General features: G+C 39.6%; 1 long non-coding RNA gene and 1 other non-coding gene across 3 annotated transcripts in view; one reads left to right on the forward strand and one right to left on the reverse strand.

Annotated features, from left to right (window-relative positions):
* Positions 1-19,752, reverse strand: part of LOC132030777 (uncharacterized) — a 31,997-nt gene extending 12,245 nt beyond the window's left edge. The window contains exons 1-3 of one of the 2 annotated variants that reach the window (XR_009408090.1): positions 19,673-19,752; positions 4,985-11,124; positions 1,996-4,929 (exon numbers count right to left, since the gene is read on the reverse strand). This is a non-coding gene — a long non-coding RNA (uncharacterized LOC132030777). Of the gene's footprint in view, positions 1-1,995; positions 4,930-4,984; positions 11,125-11,230; positions 12,485-19,672 lie in introns of those variants that run through there. The other variant, XR_009408089.1, reaches the window with a different exon arrangement.
* On the forward strand, positions 11,454-11,528 carry TRNAN-AUU (transfer RNA asparagine (anticodon AUU)). Its single transcript has one exon. It is a non-coding gene; the product is annotated as a tRNA-Asn (tRNA).
* Positions 19,753-21,010: the final 1,258 nt, after the last annotated feature.

Consider the following 21,010-nt stretch of genomic DNA (forward strand, 5'->3'; position numbering starts at 1 on the left):
ATAGCAGAGGGGCAACCACCCTTTAAATCCCATCTCTCTGACGTCTCATTCTTCCTTCCCGGGCTTAATAAGCACCACATACTTTTGCTATGGAACCCCTCCACAAGAGAATCAATAGTTCTTCCCCATCCAAAATTTTCAGCGAAGGAATTTTGTACTTGCTGATTGGGGTATGACTCAACTAGTGATGAGTATAAGATCCTTAAGATTGATTGATCACGCAACACGCAATGAAACTCTAGCGCTGAAATGTGGTTCCTGGAGAAAAATGATAAAAATCCTACTGGCATTTACCCAGTGGTCTAGTGGTAGATAGTACTCTGCCGCAGAACAGACCTAATTCGATTTCCCGCCGGTGCATTCCCTTTGAGTTTGCGGTGATGAAAATCTGCACTCAATGCGGTACTTTGGGTCTCCGCAGTTGTATGATAATTGTACACCATATCAAAAGAAAATATCAAAATGGTCCTTAGTGAGAATAAAAAGACACACAAACAAAAAGAGCTGTTTTTGAGAACTTAAAGAGAATAGAAATCATAGGAATATTGGAGATGGTCAACCACCCTAAAAGATCCTTTTTTTTTTTCCTCCAATTGCCTCAATTTTTTGAGCTAGTTTGATGGAGAACAGCCAGAAGGTGTTCAAGAAAAATTGAATAACCCAAATGTTTTTCACCAAAAGAGAGATTCTGGGTTCGAGACCCAAAGAATCCAGATGTACTAGTTGGATATTGAGGCTCAGATCTGCGTAAAATGGGGCAAAGAGTAGACAACAACACGCCATGGCTGCAAGCAGCCGGTTGCATGTGAAAGAGAAGGCCTCAATCCCAAACCATCCACGTTTGCCCTGCCAAGATACGGGTCGGACTGTCTCCATGCCCCGAACTTCAGCAGCGATTAGCAGTATCATCATTACCTTTTTCGAGAAATGGCAACTTTTCCATAGTTCTAGGAGCCATTTGGACATGTTAAAAAATTCTCATCAAACAAACACAACCTTCAGATCTGGGGATGTTTTGGACCAAAAACATTGCCTCAAGGCTTAAGCTCAAAAAGATAGTACCACGACTATCAGAATCACCAAACATACTTGCCTTTTTTTTTCTGAAGAGGGTTGTTGGTTTGCCAGATGGAGAAATCATAGGCCAAGCAGAGAGGGCAACTACCATCCAAGAAATCCCTTCTCCCTGTCGGCCTCATTCTTTATTCTGGGTTGAAACTCCATCCACTGTAGACAGCAAAAACCTGTAATTTATAATAAAATAAGTGGTGGTGAGAGTTCGGAGCAAAAGATAGTATAACAGAGAGAGTGAGACCGAAACAGACACAGTACATACACACACACACACATACCTACAAAAAGGAGGTATTGATTAGAGCAACGAAGAAATCATTGGCATCACGGATTCAGTAGCGTGATGGCTGAAAACCTTTAGCATGTTACAATAGACACTAACAGGTCGCTCTTCCATGCTACGGCTCAAATTATCTGAAAGCTTCATTGCATTTTCTAAGAAGAATTTCATCATATAGCCCTGTCATAGATTTATTTATTTATCATTTCTCAGTTGGTTAGAGTGTGTGGTTATTAACCACAAGGTCGAAGGTTCAGTCCCTTCCAATAGCATTTCTAATCATATTTCTAACCATATATGTCCACTTTAGGGCTCAGATTTTGCTGTTCTACAAACAAGCAAAGAGAAAGCAACATCGCCATGGCTGCAGACACTGGTTCACAAATGGATGCCATACCGGGCCGCCCTGCCAAGATACGGGACGTATTTTGCCGGTGTTTATTCATCTCCATACAGATATATAGATTATTCAAAAACAGAAGAAAGAACATGAACAGAATTAAACAAAAGGACCACTCATTGTAGAACTAACCATAACACAGAAAAGAGGCTCAGATTAGCCTAAAATTATATCAGAAAAGGGGCTAATTCGCCATGGCTGCAAAAAGCGGAGGCCTTTGTGAGAGCACATCAGAACCAACCTCACAAATTCCCCTGCCTTTGCCTAGTCAAGATACGAATCAGCTCAAAAATCTGATTATAAATCTTACTTGGGAATATCATCACAGCCTTATTCACAAAGTTTAGGGTTTAAGATTCGGGTTTACCGGAAAAGTTTAGGTGGGAAGAATATGTATTTTCCACCATAACCATGGCTATCATCATCATCAAGAGCATAATTGACATTAGCTGATGAAAGGGTTGTTAATCTTTCTCTTTGTAACAAAAGTAGTGGAAAATTCATCGGCTAAATGGAACTTCAGAGAAAGAGAGTAACCACCCTCAGAAAATCTCAACCTTCCTCGAGTTCCATAAAAACTTCATTTTAAACAATAAAAGATATTTAGGCCTCATTTGTTTGCACTTAGTTAGAGTCTAAATCTGAATGGTTCAGACGTCAGCCCATTAAATGTATTTGTTTTTTCTTCTTTTTTTTTTAAGATACAACCTCTTAATAGATCTTATTACATCTGACCAAATCAGATCTTAAACAAAGTCTGAAATTCCATAAAAATCTCAACCTTCCTCGAGTTCCATAAAAAGTCTCATTTGAACTATAAAAGATATTTTAGGAAGGCTCAGATTCGCCTTCTCTCAGACGTAAGCTACACCCCGCCTTGGCTGCAAGCTTAAGGAGCCTTTGTCAGACGCAAAAACCAAAATAGCTCCAATATCTCACAAAACCCCCCAAAAGCTGCCACACCAAGATAGCAAGGCTCAACCATCTGATGAGTATAGAATGAAATCATCACTGCCTCATTGAACTTATTTTGCTAGAGAGTGGTTTGAAATTGGGAAACTTTGAGTGATCATTGGCTGCTAAGAATGACAGGGGGCAACCACTCAAACAACTCCCCGCAACTCTCTGAATCAGCCTCAGACTTGAACTAATGAAATTTTTCCATTTTCGTTTCACCTTCTGCTTCATATTTATAGAGCCCTGATCCTTTTGGACCTCCCAAATTACGGGCCTCATGTCGAAGGTCTTATTTGTTGAAATGACTACTTCACTGAAATAGTTCCCTCCATGCCAAAAATACCAAGAGTAAGATACAATCAAACCTCACTATAGCAGCATTGTTTGTCCTGATATATTTTGGCTGATATAGCGTACTGCTGACATAGAGAACATATAATACAGTGAAATGTTGTTATAGAGATGTCTGACTGTGTAAGTTACAATTGAGGCTCTCATCTGTATTTATTCTCAGGCAAAGAAAGTCCGGCCACGCCTTGGCTGCAGATTCCCCAATTGCGTGAAACAATCACATGTATCTGGGTCATTGCCCCGCCAATATACATGCCAGGTACTCTCTATGCTCAATTACTGGCTCGGGAGGATCGATAAGGGACCATTTTTGACATTTTCTCATGATAGGTATGCATGTGTGTGTGTCGGTATGTACATAGATAATATACATGCACATCATGCACATAACAATCAGGCAGTGAGTTTAATCAGAAACCGCCATGGCTGCAACCTTCCCACGTTACCCCGCCAAGATACGGCTCTTATCATCTCAGCGGCTAACTCAGTTGCTCAAAATAGAAAAAGGCATTACCATCACAGCAATAAATTCTCCCTGTTCTTACAATGACTTCTTGCTGCTTGATTCATAAAATAGTCCAACAGCAGCAAGAACCGGAGAAAAGACCTGTTAAACTTAATGACGACCTTAATTGAGCAGGATCAGTTCTATTGGCTCGTACCACTGTATCCTTGAGTTCTAAAAGATTTCAAAGAACAAGAGGACCCGAGTTCGACTCCCAGAAATTTGAGGCTCAAATATGATCTTGAGCAGGCAACCACGCCATGGCTGCAATATCACTGGTTGCGTGCAAAAGAGAGAATCTCAAATGCCAACCATCCACTGATTTGCCAGGCCAAGATACAGGTCAAATTGTTCAATGTCCAGATTCAACGATTCTAGAAAGTGAAACATCATCATTGCTGCCTCTTCTGTATAATTGCACAAGAGCAGAAAAACAAACTCACCTGCTAACCATGTCGCTTCACACAGAAAGAAGGCTCAGATTTGCCTAACCAAGGCTGCAAAAAGCAGACGCCATTGTGAGAAGCACATAAACCTACCTCACCAATTCTGCTGCCTTCTCCTAGCCAAGATGCTAATCAGCTAAAAAATCTGATTTTCAAGCTTCCAAGAAAGTATCATCACAGCCTCATTATGAAGTTCAGGATTTAGGAATCAGGATTTCATGAAAAAGTTTGGGGGGTTGAATATGTATTTTCCCTTATGGTTACCATAGCCACGGAATCATCATCATCATCATCAAGAGCATAATTGACATTAGTTGATGAAAGGGTAGTTAATCTTTCTTTTGGTAACAAAAGTACTGGAAAATTCATCGGCTAAATTGATCTTCAGAGAAAGAGAATAACCACCCTTAGAAAATCTCAACCTTTCTCGAGTTCCATAAAAAGCCTCATTCCTTGGGCACAAAGATTAACTTTTTCTCAGACATAAGCTAAACCCAACTATGGCTGCAAGATTAAGAAGCCTTTGTGAGACACAGAAACCTAGTAGCTCCCATATCTCACAAGACTCCAAAAAGATGCCATGCCAAGCTATAGCCAAGCTCAACCATCTGATGAGTAAAGAATGAATTCCCAGACGAACAAATTTTTAGGGCTCACATTTTTCTTGTGTACGAACATACAAAGAGAAAGCGACACACGCCATGGCTGCAGACACCGGGTTGCAAATGTTGCCATACCGGGTCGACCCGCCAAGATACATGTCAGATTTTGACAAAATGGTCCCTTATGTTTGAAGACATTTATAGTTTAAGTCTTTTTTTCCCCACTGTTTCCGTCAAATCTAACCGACAGAGTTCGATAAATATTTGACGGACACTAAAAGTGTTAAACTTTTGAAAAACTTAAAGGACCAAAACTGTTAAGTGCATACTTCAGGGACTTTTTTTTTTTTTTTTTTTTTTTTTTGAAACTGGTAACTAGCATACTTAAGAGACTATTCTGAACCTACCCTCAAAGATAAAGGATCATTTTTGTCATTTTCTCTCAGATTTTCTGTAAATGAACATGCGAAGAGAAACCAACACACGCCATGGCTGCAAGACACCGGTTTGCACATGGATGTCGTACCGGGTCGCCACGCCAAGATACGGGTCGGATCTTCTCAAAAGCAGCGAGTAAAGTAGATTATTAGCCCAGAAACAAGCCTCATCAGAGCCCTTTTTTTCACGTCATTTAGGTTCCAAACTCTCAAAAATGGGTCATTTGCACAAATGCCCCTATTTTGATGGTTGTATTTAATTTTTGTCCCTCAACTCTTTAGAATCCACGCAATAACTTCCTTAAAAAGTGGATATTTGCGAAAATCAGCTGCAGTAGTAGCAGAAGCAAAAAATATTTGGAATCTATGCCCAAATGCATATATGGTTTCTTTTTCTTTTTTCTCAAAGAGCTGTTGACTTTCTTTTATGAATGGAGAAAGAAATCATGGACATATAGCAGACAGAGAGCAACCACCCTTTACAGAAATCCCATTTTCTCGCTGATGTCTCATTCTTACTTTCTGGGCTAAACTATGGTGAGGGTTCTGCTAAGACACTAATATATATAGCACAACGCTCAATTCCCAAGTTCTTTTGCTCTTGCCGTGGCCGATCAAGGGTACATTAGTGAAGGAAAAAGTAATTTCTTTTAATGGAGAAATTACAGGCCAACCAGAGAGATCAACCACCCTCCAAGAAATCATTTTTCTCTCTGTTGGCCTTCATTCTTCCTTCTGGGCAAATTCTCATTGTTGTGCAAAAGACCTCTTTAGGGCTCAGATTTTGCTATATACGATCTTGCAAAGAGAAAGTGACACGCCATGGCTGCAGACACCGGTTTGCAGACGATGCCATACCGGGTCGCCCAGCCAAGATACGGGTAAGATTTTCTCAAAGCAGTAAACTAGATAGCCCAGAAAGAAGCAATCATCATCACAGCCCATTTTCAGGTGATCTGCGAAGATCAACGTAGAAATGACACCAGGCTGCTACTTATCATAGTTAGCAGTGGTATCATGGTTTATCATTTTGTTGTTTTTCTTTTCCTAGAGGGTTGTTGGTTTTGTGAATGGAGAAATCATGGACATAGCAGAGAGGGGCAACCACCCTTCACAGAAAATCCCGTCTCTCTGACGTCTCATTCTTCCTTTCTCAGCTTAACTGAGAGGATTTTTGCTAAACCCACTATATATTTAGCCAATCCCCAAGTAAGTAATTTTGGAGAGAGCACACAGCACGCAGTGAAATTCTAGTGCTGAAAAGTGGTTCCTGGAGAAAAATTGATAAACATCCTACCAGTATTTACCATGTGTAGTATAACATGAACACTTTGGCATTTGTACATGGAGCATTTCATTGGCTTGGTTTGTCAGTGAATAATTTTGTGGTTTCATTTAGTATTTCAAATGAGGTGTACCGAGAGATACTGTTGCCAGAAGGATTGTGCTTGATTTTAAAAGTGGCGTTTCAGTATTGGCAGGAATGCTTTGTGGTTATTCTACTTACGTAAAGGGAAGGACACTTTTAAGTTATGGGTAATGAAAGACTATGGTATCAATAAATCTTGGAATAATTTGTTTAATATACAAGTTACCGGTCTTTATTCAGCCATGCTGAAATATAGATGTTTGGATGGTGAAGTGCTACTCTGCTGCGAACTTTTTCGAACATTTTAGTTCTGTATTATTCAGAACAAAATTGTTTATACAGAAAGCTTGAAACTCCGTGGTTTACCATTTGAAGGCCAACCAAGCTTTTGCACATCCTCAACCAGTTGAACTCGTCCGTAGAAAGGTACCATAGGCTAACAAGAGTTTTTGGGAATTTGGTTATTCTTGGCATGATTGAGATGCTTCATCTTAAAGTAAGGCTCAGAGCTTAATGTCTTCCAAAAACTTGAAACACATTTGAATCGAAGAAGAGACCGCACAGGTAACCTGCTGCGGATGTCCATAATATTTGGTTTAAGCTCAGAGAAATCAGAAACAGTAATAGTAATACTTCTCAATAGGATTGTTGGTTTTATTGATGGAGAAATCATAGGCCAAACAGAGGGGGCAACCACCCTTCCAAGAATTCTCTTTTCTCTGTTGGCCTCTTTCCTCAATTTGGGCTCAACCTCCATTTTTGTGAGGTCAAACACACTGATTTATAAGAGAGTTTATAGGGCTCAGATTTTTCTGTATATGGACATGCAAAGAGAAAGCGACACACGCCATGGCTGCAGACACCGGTTTGCATATGGTACCATACCGGGTCACCCAGCCAAGATATGGGTCAGATTTTCTCAAAGCAGTAAATTAGATAGCCCAGAAGGAAGCAATCATCATCACAGCCCATTTTCAGGTGATCTGCGAAGATCAACGTAGAAACGACACCAGGCATCGACTTTTAGGGCTGCTGTTTATCATAGATAGCAGTGGTAGCAGCAGAAGCAGAAGACAGGAAGAGCATAGCCCCTTTTTCACAGAGGTAAATACTCAAGGGGTGTTGTTGGGATGGTTATCATTTTCCTTTTCTTGTTTTTCTCAACTGGGTTGTTGGTTTCACAAATGGAGAAATTAAGGACATAGCAGAGAGGGGCAACTAACCTTCACAGAAATTCCCATCTCTCTGCTGCCTCATTCTTCCTCACTGAAACATTTTCCTCCATACCAAACACCATAGAGTAATATATAAGTGACAATTGAGGCTCAGATCTGTTTTATGCTCGGGCAAAGAAAGTCCGGCCACGCCATGGCTGCAATACCCCCAGTTGCATGTAATCAAACCACAGGCAACCAGGTCAATGCCTCGCCAAGATACGGGTCGATACTCTATGCTCAATTACTAGCTTAGGAGGATAGATTTAAAGACCATCACTGCCTCGAGAAGGGACCATTTTGGACATGTAGTATCAAAGACTCTGTGGCAAAATGGATAAGGCGCTAGCCTACAGAACCAGAGATTCTGGGTTCGATCCATGCAGAGTCGATCAACTTGCTATTTTGTCCTTAAGCCGAGGGTCTACCAGAAACAGCCTCTCTACCTCCCAAGGTAGGGGTAAGGTCTATGTACACTCTACCCTCCCCAGACCCCACTTTGTGTGATTTCACTGGGTATGTTGTTGTTGTTGTTGATGTGTCTTTTTGTGTGTGTTGAAGTGTGTGACCATCTCATCTAAAAGCTTAAGCTGTTAGAGAGACCACACTTTGTTTACTTGTGTGTGTGTTCTATATACAGACAATATACATGTACATCATGTACATGACAAGGCTCAGTTTTCAATTTTAATCAGGCATTGAGTTTATCAGAAACTGCCATGGCTGCTACCTCGCCTGGTAACCCTGCCAAGATACGGTTCTTATCATCTCAACACCCAATTCAAATTGCTAATAATAAAAGCATTATAACATCACAGCCATAAAATCTCCCTCTTCTTGCATTAATTTTCTGCTATTTGGTTGATAACACAACCATCACCATCAAGAACAAAAGAAACAGAAGAAGATGCAGCAGCAACAACATGCATAGTCCACAAATGACATGGGTTTCCATACAACAAGGTACTCCTAGGTTCGAGTCTTGAAAGTCCAGAAAGACTAGTTGGAAATGGAGCCTCAGATCTGCAAAAAGATGGGACAAAGAGAATCTGACACCACTCTACCTTGCGACGTAGGGGAAAGGTCTGCATACACACTACCCTCCCAGACCCCACTTATGGGATTACACTGGGTATGTTGTTGTTGCTGTTGTAAAGAGAATCCGACAACGACATGGCTGCAAAAGAGCCGGTTGCATGTGAAAGATAAGCACAAACCACCTGGATTTGCCCTGCCAAGATACTGGTCAGATTGTCCCATGCCCCGAATATCATCCCAGATTAGCAATATCATCACTGCCTCCAGAAAAATGGTAATTTTACCATACAGAGCCCGTTTGGACAATTTCAAACATATGATGTTGGGTTTAAGTTAAGAGAAATCAGAAAGCAGTACTACTACTTCTGAAGAGGGTTGTTCTTTGGGTTGACGTATTCCCAAGAATTCCCTTGTCTATCTGTTGGCCTCAGTATTCATGTTGGGCAGAACCGCCACTTTTGTGTAGTTAATACACACACATATATACACACAAAGGCCTCTTGGTTAGAGCTGAAGAGACGCATTGGCATGCTGGAGATGGTGAAAAATCCCATTTTTCTCCTATTGTCTCACTTTTTAGCTAAAGATTTGATGGAGAACAGCACCTTAACTGGGTTATTCAAGAAAAACTGAAGAACCCGAATGGGATTCAGGTTCCAGAGAACAGCCATCCAATTCAAGACCATCAAATGGTAGTCCTGTGACTTCAGAGCTCAAATTTTGCTGTTCTTTGATCTATGCAAAGAGAAAGTGATACAGGCCATGGCTGCAGACACCGGTTTGCAGATGATGTCATACCAGGTCGCCCCGCCAAGATACGGCCGAATTTTCTCAATGCAAATAAAGTGGGGGACGACACAAATAGCCATTTTGGGGCCCCCTATTTAAAGACTAATTGGAAATTGAGGCTCAGATCTGCCTAAAATGGGGAAAAGAGAAGGCGACAACAACATGACTGCAAAAGAAACCGGTTGCATGTAAAAGAGAAGCCCCAATCACAAACCATCCCGGTTTTCCATGCCATGATATGGAGTCAGATTTTCTCCATGCCTCAAATTTCAGCCAAGATTAGCAATATCATCATTGCCTCTTCTGAAAAATGGAAACTTTTCCACAAGAGCCTGTTTGGACGACTTCAGCAACATGCATCTAAATGAAAACTTTCGGCAAGTTTGAAAGGCCATCAATATATTCAGCCATTTCAAAAGACTTGAGGCTCAGATAGGTAATTATCTCAGGCAACGAGTTCTTTGACACTGCCATGGCTGCAGATCCTATAATACGGGTTGCCCCGCCAAGATACAGGCCTGAAACTACAATGCCAGGTTCCATACGCTCAATAACAATCAATCATCACAGCCCCATCATTTTCTTTTCCATTTCATTGTTATATGGTTCTGCTGTTGCTTTGCCAACGCAGCCTCTGAGGAACAGAGTATAATAGTAGCAGAAAACAGAGATAAAATGATCTATTCCTGGTACCAGTGGTCTAGTGGTAGATAGTACCCTGCTGCAGTACAGACCCGGGTTCGATTCCAGGCTAGTACCTTCCCTTTGGGTTTCTGTGACGAAAATCAGCGTTCAATGCGGTGATTTGGGTCTCCACACTAGTACGATAATTGTGCACCATATCAAGAGAAAAATAATCAATATGGTGCCTAATGTATGGGGGTTGATTAACAAACACACACACAAACAAAAAGAGCTGTTTGTGAGAACTTAAAAAGAATAGAAACCATATGAATGTGGGAGATGGTCAACCACCCTAAAAGATCCCTTTTTTTTCCCTCCAATTACCTCAATTCTTTGAGCTAAAATTTGATGGAGAACAGCAACAAGGTGTTCAAGAAAAATTGAATAACCCAAATGTTTTTCACCAAACGAGAGATTCTGGGTTCGAGACCCAAAAAATCCAGAGGTACTAGTTGGATATTGAGGCTCAGATCTGCATAAAATGGGGCAAAGAGTAGACAACAACACGCCATGGCTGCAAGCAGCCAGTTGCATGTGAAAGAGAAGGCCTCAATCCCAAACCATCCATGTTTGCCCTGCCAAGATACGGGTCGGACTGTCTCCATGCCCCGAACTTCAGCAGGGATTGGCAGTATCATCATTACTTCTTTCGAGAAATGGCAACTTTTCCATAGTTCTAGGAGCCATTTGGACATGTTAAAAAATTCTCATCAAACAAACACAACCTTCAGGTCTGGGGATGTTTTGGACCAAAAACATTGCCTCAAGGCTTAAGCTCAAAAAGATAGTATCTCGACTATCAGAATCACCAAACATACTTGCCTGTTTTTTTTTTTTCTGAAGAGGGTTGTTGATTTGGTAGATGGAGAAATCATAGGCCAAGCAGAGAGGGCAACCACCCTCCAAGAAATCCCTTCTCCCTGTTGGCCTCATTCTTTATTCTGGGTTGAAATTCCATCCACTGTAGACAGCAAAAACCTGTAATTTATAATAAAATAAGTGGTGGTGAGAGTTCGGAGCAAAAGATAGTATAACAGAGAGAGTGAGACTGAAACAGACACAGTACATATACACACACGCATACCTACAAAAAGGAGCTGTTGGTTGAAGCAACAAAGAAATCATTGGCATGCTGGATTCAGCACCGTGATGGCTGCAAGCCTTTAGCATGTTACCATAGACGCTAAAAGGTCGCCCTGCCAAGCTACGGCTCAAATTATCTGAATGCTTCATTTCATTTTCTAGGAAGAATTTCATCATAGCCCCTTCATTCATTTATTTGTCTTTTTCTCATCCACTTTGGGTTTGCATGGTGTAGCTCAGTTGGTTAGAGCATGTCGCTATTAACCACAAGGTCGAAGGTTCAATTCCTTCCAATAGCATTTCCAATCATGTATCCAGGGATTGAGCATAGTCGATAGATTGGTTTGGGTTTGCATGGAATCAGAAAAAAATTCTATCTATATATCTATCAACCACGGTCAATGAGAAAGCAAAGTGCTTTTGGTTTTGAAATCATGGGCTTACCAGAGTACCCATCTTCTCTGACATTCTTTTGGTCTGAAGCTTGGGCTAAAATTTGGACCAAACATTAATAGATTTCAAAGAACAAGAGGAGCCGGGTTCGATTCCCAGAAATTTGAGGCTCAGATCTGCCTTTCGATCAGGCAAAGAGAAGGCAAACACGCCATGGCTGCAATATCGCCAGTCGATTTGCCAAGCCAAGATACGGGTTGCATTGTCCAATACCCAATTTTGTCAGCCCAGAAATTGAAACATCATCACTGCCTCTATCACTCAAAAAGGGGAAAAAGATACGTGCCAAAATGACACACACACAGACACAAGTTTATGCTAAAGCTGCAGACAGAAAACAGATGAAGATTAATGCTTGTTTTTCCATTATCAAAGTGACCTTTCTGAGTATTTCATGAACAAGGGCTGTTGATTTAGTTGCTAAAGAAATCATTGGGCCAAACAGAGAGGGGTGACCACCCTTAGAAGAAAATTCCCTCCCCTCTGTTAGCCTCAGTTCTCTTTCTGGGCTGACTTCTTCATTCTGGAAAGTTCTTGGTTCTCACCTGAAAATTCCCAACTTTTCTCTTCTTAGAGGGATACATCAGTAACCAAATACTGATTTCATCATGAAAAAGATAAACTTGAAAGAAGGAAAAAAATACACACACGCGCACACACTAAGATATGTGGCTTCATAGCTTCTGGCTCTGAATATTTCATGAACAAGGGTTGTTGGTTTAGTAGCTAAAGAAAATCATTGGCACAACCGAGAGGGGCAACCACCCTTACAAGAAAATCCGTTCACTCGGTTATCCTCAGCGGGACACATTGCTAACTAAATACTGATTTCATCCAGAAAAAATACTTTCAATCATATAGAGACACATAAGGATTCATGGCGTAATAGTAGCACGTTTGACTCCAGATCAGAAGGTTGTGTTGCGTGTTCGATTGACGTTCAGTTCAAATTCCCGATCCATTAGGGTACCAAATATCTTATATTACATGGACACTGAGTATTAATGGAGAAAGCAAAGTGCTTTCGGATTGAAATTCCTGAGAAGAAAAAGTACCCATCTTTATGTGACACCTCATTCTTTTGATCTGTAGAGCTAACATTTGGAGCAAATGTTAATATAACAACAGGTCCCAAGTTTGATTCGTAGAAATTAGAGGCTCAGATACTGAATTCTTCCCGAACAAAGAGAACACAACCACGCCATGGCTGCAAAATCACCAGTGGCATGCAAAAGAGACTAAGAGAGAGGTTCAAATGCAGGCCATCCAGGGATTTGCCAGGCCAAGATACAGTCGGATGGTCTTCAATGCCCCATTTTGTTAGCCCAGTAAGTGGAAAGTGGAAGATTATTATCATCACTGCCTCTATTGTACAATCACTCAAAAGGAGAAAAACAGAAATACACACAGATATATGCTGAAGCCGCAGACTGAAGAAGCATATGTTCCAATGCTCATAGCTGTTGTTCTGAGTATTTCATGAACAAGCCGCAGACTGAAGAAGCATATGTTCCAATGCTCATAGCTGCTGTTCTGAGTACTTCATGAACAAGGGCTGTTGGTTTAGTATGCTAAAGAAAATCATTGGCACAACAGAGAGGGGCAACCACCCTCAGAAGAAAATCCCCGTCTCTCTATTAACCTCATTTCTCTTTCCGGCTAACTTTTTTTTTTTTTAGGAATTATTGGCTCTCACCTGAAAATTTTCACAACTTTTCTCATAGGTATACATTGGTCCAAGTGCTGATTTCATAGGGAAAAGTGTTTTCCATCATACCAAAGGTGCCATAAGAGTATTTTTGAGGCTCAGATCTGTTGATAAGACATTGCCATGGCTGTTTGATTTTTCCTTCCTTCAATGAAAACAATACAATAATGAACCACAGGAAAGAACCACCCAAACGCGCGCGCGCGCGGGGGGTGTGGGGGGGTGTTAGGAAAATTCTTAGTTTTTACCAGAAAATTTCCCAACTTTCTTCTTCTCAGAGGACTACATTAGTATCCAAACTTTGATGAAATTCATCATAAAAAACCATTTTCCTTCATACCAAACACACCCTTTTAGCATAACAATACAGTAGGTAACAACCATCCAAACAAGAGCTACAAGACTAAAACTGAAGATCAGATTTGTTGATAAAACAAGTGAATGAAGACATCGCCGTAGCTGCAAACCTCGGGTTGCTTTCCGGGTCGCCCCGCTAAGATACGGGTCTCTTAATTTCTCTTGCCCCAAACAAGATAAGAAAGTATCATCACAGCCTCCGAATTCTCTCTCTCTCTCTCTCTTCTTTGTGAGAAGAAATTAGATCAACTCCACAACATAAAGGACCATCTTAGTCAAAAATCTCAACAGGGTGCGAATGATTTTTCCCTCAGATTTAAAGGGTTGGTTGAGTTTTCTCATTTTTTTTTTGTTTTCATATAGAGAAATCACTGCAGTTGCAGAGAGGCGCAACTGCCCTCAGAAAAAACCCTCCTAACATGAATAACTCCTTTAATAACCAGCAACCAAACGACCCCTTAAAGAGAATGCAACCACGCCATGGCTGCAAAATCACAGGTTGCATGCAAAAGAGAGAACCTCAGTTGCACGCCATCCTTGGATTTGCCAGGCCAAGATACGGGTCGGATTGTCTTCAATGCCCCATTTGTTAACCCAGAACAAGATATCATTATTATCACTACCACAAAAAAGGTCATTAGTGCAAATTCCCCAAGAATACACTTACTGAGATATATGGATCATCTTCTGCTTCTGAGTATATCATGAACAAGGGCTGTTGGTTTAGTATGCTAAAGAAAATCATTGGCACAACAGAGAGGGGCAACCACCCTTAGAAGAAAATCCCGTCTCTCTATTAACCTCATTTCTCTTTCTGGCTGACTTTTTTTTTTTAGGAATTATTGGCTCTCACCTGAAAATTTCACAACTTTTCTCTTCTCATAGGGATACATTGGTCCAAGTGCTGATTTCATCATGAAATGTGTTTTCCATCATACCAAACCGCCATAAGAGTATTTTTGAGGCTCAGATCTGTTGATAAGACAAGAGAATGAAGGCAACGCCATGGCTGCAAACACCGGTTGCATGACACAAAATAACTAGCCATCCGGGTTGCCCCGCCAAGATACGGTCTCTCTATTTTCTTGCCCTATTGAGTTGCTCAAAAAAAGGGAAGAAACTATCATCATAGCCTCATATTCTCTATTTATTTATCTATCTATCAACAACATTCACTGAGAAAGCAAAGTGCTTTTGGCTTAAATGCAGACTTACTGGGTCTCTTCGGTTAAATTGTCTTCGAAATCATGGGGTTTTATCTAAGGAGCAGATAAAGTACCCATCTTTCTGTGATCCAGTAGAACTTTTCTATAACGGCATCGTTTGTGTAGACATTTCTTGGCTGTTAATATGAAAATTGGTTCCTGAGAAAACTTGGTTGTTATAGTGAAATGTTATTATAGAGAATGGATGTTATAGAGAGGTCTGACTGTATATCATTCTAATTGGAGCAAACTTTAATGGATTTCAAGGCACAAGAGGTCCCCGGTTCGATTTTCAGAAATTTGAGGCTCAGATACTGCTTTTTTGCTTGGACAAAGGGAAGGCAACCTCGCCATGGCTGCAAAATCACCAGTTGCATGCAAAAGAGAGAGCCTCAGTTGCACGCTATCCTGGGATTTGCCAAGCCAAGATACGGGTCGGACTGTCCTCAATGCCCAATTTTGTTAGCCCAGAAAGTAAAACATTGTTGTCATAACAGCTTTTTTGCACAATTACTCCAAAGGAGGAAATAATCCTCCTAGCACGAATAACTCGCTTCCTAACCAGCAACCAAACGACCCTTTAAAGCAAAAAAAATTGAGGCTCAGATACTGCATTTTTGCTCGGACAAAGAGATGGCAACCACGCCATGGCTGCAAAATCACCAGTTGCATGCAAAAGAGAGCCTCAGATGCAGGCCATCCTGGGATTTGCCGAGCCAAGATACAGGTCGGACTGTCCTCAAAGCCCAGACAGTAAAACATTATCTTCATCACAGCCTCTTTTGCTCAATTACTCCAAAAAGAGGAAACAGAAACACACACACGCACTGAGATATACAGCTGAAGCTGTAGATTTTAGAAAATTCATGCATATTTTTCATGAACAAAGGGCCGTTGGTTTAGTTGCTAAAAAGAAAATCATTGGCACAACAGAGGGGCAACCACCCTTAACAGAACATCCCTTCTCTGTTAACCTCATTTCTCTTTCTGGGCAGAATTTTTTTTTTTTTTTTAAAGAAAATTCCTAGCCCTCGCCTAAAAATTTCCCAACTTTCTTCAAACAAAAACATTTTTTTTTATGACAAAACAAAAAATATTTTCCTTCATACCAAACACACCCTTTTAGCATAATAATACAATACAATAGGTAACAACCATCCAAACAAGAGCTACAAGACTAAAATTAAAGCTCAGGTCTGTTTATAAAACAAGAAAATGAAGATATCACCATGGCTGCAAACCTCGGGTTGAGTTCCGGGTCGCCCCGCCAAGATATGGGTCTCTAATATTCTCTTGCCAAGTATCAACTGCAACATCAGAATTCTCTCAATCTCTTCTTTGTGAGATGAACTTAGCTCAACTACATAACTTAAAGGACCATTTTGAGTCAATCCTTTCAAGGGCTGTTTTTTTTTTTTTTTTTTTTTTTTTTTCATGTGAGAAATCATTGGAGTTGTAGAGAGGGGCAACCACCCTTGGAAGAAAATCCCTCCTCTCTGTTAACCTCATTTCTCTTCTGGGTTAACTTCTGTTTTTAGCAACTTATAAGCTAAGCCAAACGGGCTCTTAGTTTTCACCAGAAAATTTCCCAACATTATTCTTCTCAGAGGGCTACATTAGTAACCAAACACTGATGAAATTCATCATAAAAGAAACAATTTCCTTCATACCAAACACACCCTTTTAGCATAACAATACAATACAATAGGTAACAACCATCCAAACAAGAGCTACAAGAGTAAAATTGAAGCTCCTATCTGTTGTATAAACAAGAGAATAAAGACATCGCCATGGCTGCAAACCGCGGGTTGCATTCCGGGTCGCCCCGCCAAGATACGGGTCTCTTAATTTCTCTTGCCAAGTATCAATTGCAGCCTCAGAATTCCCTCTTTCTCTCTCTTACATCCGCTGAAAAATTTCCACCAATTCATTGAAGATGACGAGAATTTCTCTGCGCAATGGTATTCCTTTTATCTCTTTCGTTGCTACTTCCAGTTCTGGTTCGGCATTTACAATTAGAGTTTATTCTTCGTGCCATAGTAATAAATCCATTTCAGTAAAGGGTAAACTTGGGCATGCAAAATAGAGAGCCTCAGTTGCACACCATCCTGGGATTGCCAAGCCAAGATACGGGTCGGACTGTCCTCAATGTCCAATTTTGTTAGCCCAGAAAGTAAAACGTTGCCATCATGAAAGCTCTTTTGCACAATTACTCCAAAGGGGGAAATAATCATCCTAACACGAATAACTCGCATCCTAACCAACAACCAAACGACCCTTTAAAGCACAAAAATTTGAGGCTCAGATACTGCGTTTTTGCTTGGACAAAGGGAAGGCAACCACGCCATGAGTGCAAAATCACCGGTTGCATGCAAAAGAGAAAGCCTCAGTTGCATGCCATCCTGGGATTTGCCAGGAAGAGATACGGGTCGGACTGTCCTCAATGCCCGATTTTGTTAGCCCAGAGAGTAAAACATTACCGTCATCACATCCTTTTTTGCACAATTACTCCAAAAGGGGGAAAAAGCAACACACACACTGAGATCTACGGCTGAGCATATGTTTCAATTTGTTTGTGTACTTCATGATCAAGGGCTGTTGGTTTAGTTACTAAAAAGAAAATCACTGGCACAACAGAGAGGGGCAACCACCCTTAACAAAAAATTCCTTCTCTCTATTAACCTCATTTCTCTTTCTGGGCTAAATTTCATTAGCAAATTATTGGCTCTCACCTGATAATTTCCCAACTTTCTTAAAAAAAAAAAAAAACATATTCCTCCATACCAGAGATGCCCTTAAGGGTAAAACTGAAGCTCATCTGTTGTAAAGCCAGAGAACAAAGACATGCCATGGCTGCAGACCTCGGTTACATGACACAAAAACGGGTCACCTTCCGGGTCGCCCCGCCAAGATTCGGGTCTCTTACTTTCTCTTGCCAAGTATCATTGCAGCCTCAGAATTCTGTCTCTCTCTCTCTCTCTCTTCTTTGTGAGATGAATTTAGTTCAACTCCATAACATTAAGGACCATTTGAGGCAAAAATCTCAAGAGGGTGTGAACAATTTTTCCCTGAGATTTAAAGGGCTGTTTGATTTTTCCTTTTTCATAAGAGAAATCACTGGAGTTGCAGAGAGGGGCAACCACCCTTAGAAGAAAATCCCTCCTCTCTGTTAACCTCATTTCTCTTTCTGGGCTAACTTTCTTTAGGAAAATTCTTAGTTTTCACCAGAAAATTTCCCAACTTTCTTAAGGAGCTATTTTGAACCTACCTTCAAACATAAGAGACCATTCTTGTCATTTTCTCACCAGATTAAATTGTAAAAACCCATTAGTCTGGTACAAGAGAATGAAGACATCGCCATGGCTGCAAACCTCGGGTTCAGATCCGGGTTGCCCCGCCAAGAAACAGGTCTCCTTAATTTCTCTTGCCAAGTATTAATTGTAACCTCAGGATTCTCTCAAGCTCTTCTTTGTGAGATGAACTTAGCTCAACTCCATAACTTAAAGGACCACTTTGACTCAAAATTTCAAGGGTTGTTTGATTTTTTTTTTATTTTTTATTTTTATTTTTTTCATATGAGAAATCACTGGCACAACAGAGAGGGGCAACCACCCTTAACAAGAAATCTCCTCTCTCTTAACCTCATTTCTCTTTCTGGGCTAACATTTTTTTAGGAAAATTCTTAGTTTTCACCAAAAAAATCCAAACCTTCTTCTTCTCAGAGGGCTACATCAGTAAACCAAACACTGATGAAACGTTTTCCTTCATACCAAAGACACATTTTTAGAATAACAACACAATAAATTAGGTAACAACCATCCAAACAAGAGCTACAAGAGTAAATTAAAGCTCAGATCATTTTGATAAAACAATAAAATAAAGACATAGCCATGGCTGCAATCGTCGGGTTGCATTCTGGGTCACCCCGCCAAGATACCGGTCTCTTAGTTTCTCTTTCTGGTCTTACTTTTTTTAGGAAAATTCTTAGTTTTCACCAAAAAAGTTCCAAACTTTCTTCTCCTCAGAGGGCTACATTAGTAACCAAACTCCAATGAAATTCACCACAAAAAAAAAAAAAAAAAAAAAATCTAATCTTCATACCAAACATACCATTTTAGCATAACAATACAATAGGTAACAACCATCCAAACAAGAACTACAAGACAAAATTTAACCTCATTACTCTATATGGGCTAACTTTTTTTAGGAAAATTCTTAGTTTTCACCAAAAAAAAAAAGCCCAACTTTCTTTATTCTCAGAGGGGTACATTAGTAAACCAAACACTGATGAAATTCATCACATAAAAAAAAAATAAAAAAATAAAAAAAGACATTTCTCCTTCATACCAAACACACCCTTTTAGGAAAATTCTTAATTTTCCCAACTTTATTCTTCTCAGAGAGCTACATTAGTAAACCAAACACTGATAAAATTCACCACAAAAACAATTTTTGGAACTTGACGTTATGTTTGAACATGCATTTATGAAAAAAAATTCACCTTGAAAATTTTTCTTCAATTTTTTTCCAGAAACTGATCAAATTCCATGAACAATCAATGTTTTCAAACCTTTTTTTTTTTTTCAATCTATGGCCAAACAGGAGCTTAGAATGACAATACTTAGTTAATAACCATCCAAACAAGAGCTACAAGAGTAAATTAAAGCTCAGAATTTTTTGATAAAAACAAGAAAATGAAGACATGGCCATGGCTGCAAACCTAGAGTTGTGTTCCGGGTCGACCCGAAAAGATTCGGGTCTCTACATTTCTCTTGCCAAGTATCATTTGTAACCTTCTTTTAGTCTTTTAGACATGCATCAACTCCATAACTTAAAGGACCATTTGACTTAAAAAAAAAATTGAAGTTTTTGCCACATTTGTCCGTTATCTATCATAGTAGGTCTATTTTGGTACTTCAAGTATAACTTTGACCATGATTGGATGGGCTTAATTCAAGTATTTATTGGCGTTTGAGCTCTTTTCTATGTATTTGGATAAAATAAAAAATATTTTTAAACACTTGATTTCAGATTAAAAAAATACAAAAATAAGCTAAAAGTCAAAAATTGGGTATTCTTAACTTATGACTTTTAATTTTTAGCTTATAAGCTACTTTTAAAAAGTCAATCCAAACACCCTCTTAATTTCTTAAATTTGCTAAAGTGAAACACCTTAATCCAATTAACAGAATAGACTTAAAAATTAATAAGTGACAACCAAAAAACACTACTAAAATCACTGCTAAATGTGAGTTACTGCTAATTTTTTTTTTCATAGTTTCCGTCAAATCTAACCAACAGAGTTATATAAATATTTGATGGAGGCTAAAAGTGTTTATTTTTGACAAATTTAAAAAAAAAAAAAAAAAACTGTTAAGTGCATACTTAAGGGACTATTTTGCCCTCTTTTGAATACTTATTTACTGGTTAGTGTTGTAAAGTTTTGCCTAGTACATGTCGAAATGGAAGCGTATTTTGGTCCAAAGATATAGAACAGCATGAGCTAATTAATCCAATTTGATTTCAGTGGAAATCTTTTATCTGCACACATGTATGGTAAGTATGTATATTTGGATTTGGAAGAGATGAAAAAGCTGAATTAATATATTTTAATATAAAAATATACATTTATCCAAAATCACAATTCACTGTAGTTATTATTTGGATTGGAGATTGACGATTGATTGAGCTTGTTTTGACAGATTGTGGTGAGATATTTTCTGATGGATTCCTTCTAATAGTTTCTTTCTTAAGGAAGGTATCGAAATTAAATCGCGTGACGGAAAAACACTTGTGCTTCAAGATACATAATAATAACAACAACGAATGTGATTCGAATCTAAGACCAGTCGGTTAATAGTTGACCGCAGACTTCCTAAGTCTATAACGAGTTGGCTATCGAAGGAATAGCTTACTCATGGTTATTTTGGCCAATTAATCTTTCGGTATGCTAATTTCCAACAACTTTCGTCCGTTACACTTCTTTTAGCTATTCTTTTAGCTACTTAAGCTGTACCATAGTAGGTATCTGATTTATCGCTTAAATATGTTAATCCCT

Source organism: Lycium ferocissimum, chromosome 9 (genome assembly GCF_029784015.1).
Source record: "Lycium ferocissimum isolate CSIRO_LF1 chromosome 9, AGI_CSIRO_Lferr_CH_V1, whole genome shotgun sequence".
Classification (NCBI taxonomy): domain Eukaryota; kingdom Viridiplantae; phylum Streptophyta; class Magnoliopsida; order Solanales; family Solanaceae; genus Lycium; species Lycium ferocissimum.